General features: G+C 46.0%; 1 long non-coding RNA gene across 1 annotated transcript; it reads left to right on the top strand.

The window, feature by feature from the left end:
- Positions 1–1830: 1830 nt before the first annotated feature.
- LOC112847362 (uncharacterized) lies at positions 1831–2646 on the top strand. Its single transcript, XR_003220878.1, has 2 exons — positions 1831–2161; positions 2284–2646. It is a non-coding gene; the product is annotated as an uncharacterized LOC112847362 (long non-coding RNA).
- The last annotated feature ends 504 nt before the right edge of the window (positions 2647–3150 follow it).

The raw sequence follows: 3150 nt of genomic DNA, 5'->3' as shown, positions 1-3150 counted from the left end.
TTTTATGCTGTCTATGATAACGACAGAATGGAACAAGCTGACGACTTTTTTCTTTCCACCAGTTTTTTAAGATATCATGATCCAATGGGATGCATTCATATTCCTCTGTCCACTCAATTAAAATAGACAACCTGCTCCTTATTTACCTGTTGCCATGGTGAATTGTGGTATTGGAGCTCCACCGACGACACCTTTCTTTCTCTAGTCACGCATGCACGTAGCACAGGGTGAGCATTCCCACAGTTAATTGAAAAAGCTCCGATGAGCCTTTTTGTAAGTGAAAACTCGGAGTTGATGAACTCAGAGTTTATGAGTAGACTCAGAGTTTGCTGAAAATGCGTCCTACCCCTCTATGGCATGAATTAGAGATTTTTAGAGAAAACAAAAATTCACCCTACTTTTTGGGAGCTTGGGTCTCCTTGTTTATATATGAATCAATAAATTAGTCTCCCCACAGCCACCATCACCAGAAATTGCTTCGTTCCTCTCAGGCAAGACTGCACAATAAGACAGCTTTCTGTATATACTCTTTTATGAGAAAACAACTAATTGATTCAAAATTTTCATTTTCAGTTAAACAAACATCAAGTTGATTATAAGTGTTTATTTCGGCAACTAAATAAATGGAGAACAAACTACTTTTTAAATCGTGTTTTTTTTTGCCTGTCCCATTTGGTTCTTTTGCCATCAGAATTATTGTCTAAAGGCGAAGAAAGATGCCCAACGGATTTACTTTACCAAATGGACCATCCCAGCCTTGCCGTAATGGTCCATTTGATTCACCTTTTATTGTTTATTTTATTTTCACTTGCTGAATACGGGACAGACTTAACTGGGGGAAAGAAAGGGGAGAAAGAAAGAGGGAAAGAAAAACAGCTGAGAAGAGGGACGGGGAAAAAGGGCAAAAAACAAAAACCAACAGAATAAGCAGACAAAAAATACATATATCGATCACCTGGATCACCTGTTGAGAAAGAAAAAAGAAAATAAGCAGAAGAAAACGAGAGTAATAGAATAAACAACATCACAATGATCTATGGGAATATGACAGTAAATACTAAATATTAAACATTATTGTGCAGCACGTAAGATCGACAGCGCACAGTGTGCTTTGAGGTAGGAGCCAAAAAGGGTGTAGTTTGTGTGTGTGATCACCCGTGTGTACACCTGTGAGCATGAACGCGCTTGTTTTTTTTAAAAGGTTCCTTCATGTAATGATCTGCTAGAGGGTGTGGGGGGCCACAGCCCCATCCTCCAGGGCATGAAGCAGGTATGGAGGAGATCAAAACTCCAGACATCCAGAGGCCCCCAGAACACAAGAGACCAAGGAAGACCAACAGAGGGGCAGCCGCGCCACTATCCCAGAAAGAGCTGAGGAGAGTCCCAGATGAGGGGTCACTCAGCAGCCACGGAGCAGAAGCCAGGGGGGTTGCAGTGACGTGCCCGTGAGCTCCGTCGGCAGCCAGCTGTGCCAGAGTGACCGAGCCCCAGGCCAAGATGCCGAGGGCACCCCACCCCCGAAGTGGCCCGAGCGAGCCCCAGGCTCCAGGCCCCGATAAGCAGCCACCAAGGAGTGAGCCGGTGTGTACCTGGACGCCCATCCCCGGACACAAAGAACCACCAACGCACCGATGTCTGAGGGCGTCCGCTATCGGCAGGGGAAGTGGTGGGGGGAGATAGGCCTCCAAACCTTGGAGGGCCTGAGATGTTCCCAGAGAGGTGGCGTCTGATACCCAACCTGACATATAGATGTCACACAGTGGAAATTTGTATTTATCTTGTATATCGTTTTATTCTGATTTTTAGTGTTTATTTATGAATGTCGTGTTATTTGCATGGTTTTATTCTGTTTCTATTGCATGGTTTTTAGTGTTTTACATGACATGGTTTTAATCCACTGTGGACTGGCTACACATGGGACAAATTAGCTGATGGGGACCACCTGCTGAGGCATGGGTGTGTCCAGAGGTGGCCTATCAGCTGTGTAAAGACCTTTTAAAAGCAGGGCTAGCAGAGCACTGAAGAAAGGAGGCCCAGAGTGGAAGAGGAATGCTAGATGGCCAGCGTGACACGACGGCCCAGTTGGACAGTGTGAAGGGCGACAGTGGGAGACGCTGCCTGTTATCGGCCGCCGGGCAGAGGTGTACCTGTGCCGGCATATGTGAGTAACGCTTTTCCCACTGTCGTATGCTGGGTGCAGCTGAGCTGGGAAAGGGTTGCCATGGCTATGAGCCAGGGTCTCTTCAGGGACGTGTTTTCTGGCCCCTATTTGTGTATTTGCAGGTTGCTGACACGAGGGGATCCATGGTGGCATTGCGTGGAGGATTCCAGTGTGAAATGGAAGCCGGGCTGGGATGTGGGCGGCCCAGTGAGAGGACAAGAGGGGAATAGGAGGCTCCTCCCCGTCGGCCTAATACAGGGCTAGCATGGAACCAACTCATGCAAAGGAGTTTCTGGCCCGCTGGTGGACCCATAGTGCATCCATGGTTGTGGGACATGACATCAGGGAATTTTAGTAAATGTAGAAAATTGTATTTTTACTAGTTTTAGCGGTCAATAACATTTTTCCCATGTATGTTTTCAAGGGTGTTTTTATTTGTGATCCCTGGCCTAGAAATAAACTGTTTCTGATGAGACCTGCTTCATCTCTGTGCCCTGGGTATCTGACTTGCTTGCTCCCCCTTGTATTTTAAAGAATCTTTCATTTTAGCGTGGCATTTTGGCGCGACTGCTTTAGTGTCGCCCGTGTTACATTGACACATGTTTGTTTGTTTTTTTTTCTTCAAAGCGTCCCAACAATATTACCTTTTCTACATCTCAGTTATTTCTATCTAACATTCCCACACACGTTTACACTCTGATGAACACATTGGGAGCAACCTGGGTTCATTATCTCGGCACGCAGACTGGAGCAGCCAGGAATCGAACCACCAACCTATCGATTAGCAGATGGTTTCTATGCTTTGTGTGAACTTGGGGGTAGTTGTGGCCCAGGAGGTGAGCTACAGCAAACCCCAAGTAACAAACCACAAACAACATGACGCATGGCTCAAGATGTGCGATTGTGTGTGTTTCTGTATATCTGAATGCAGGGGCAATTCTAGGTTCAAATTATTGAGGGGCTCAGCTCCCAATCAAAATTTTAATGCT

The sequence above is a fragment of the Oreochromis niloticus genome, linkage group LG1 (genome assembly GCF_001858045.2).
Source record: "Oreochromis niloticus isolate F11D_XX linkage group LG1, O_niloticus_UMD_NMBU, whole genome shotgun sequence".
In the NCBI taxonomy this organism is placed as follows: domain Eukaryota; kingdom Metazoa; phylum Chordata; class Actinopteri; order Cichliformes; family Cichlidae; genus Oreochromis; species Oreochromis niloticus.
The sequence above is the reverse complement of the archived record's forward strand: the minus strand, read 5'-3'. Positions and strand labels throughout refer to the sequence as shown.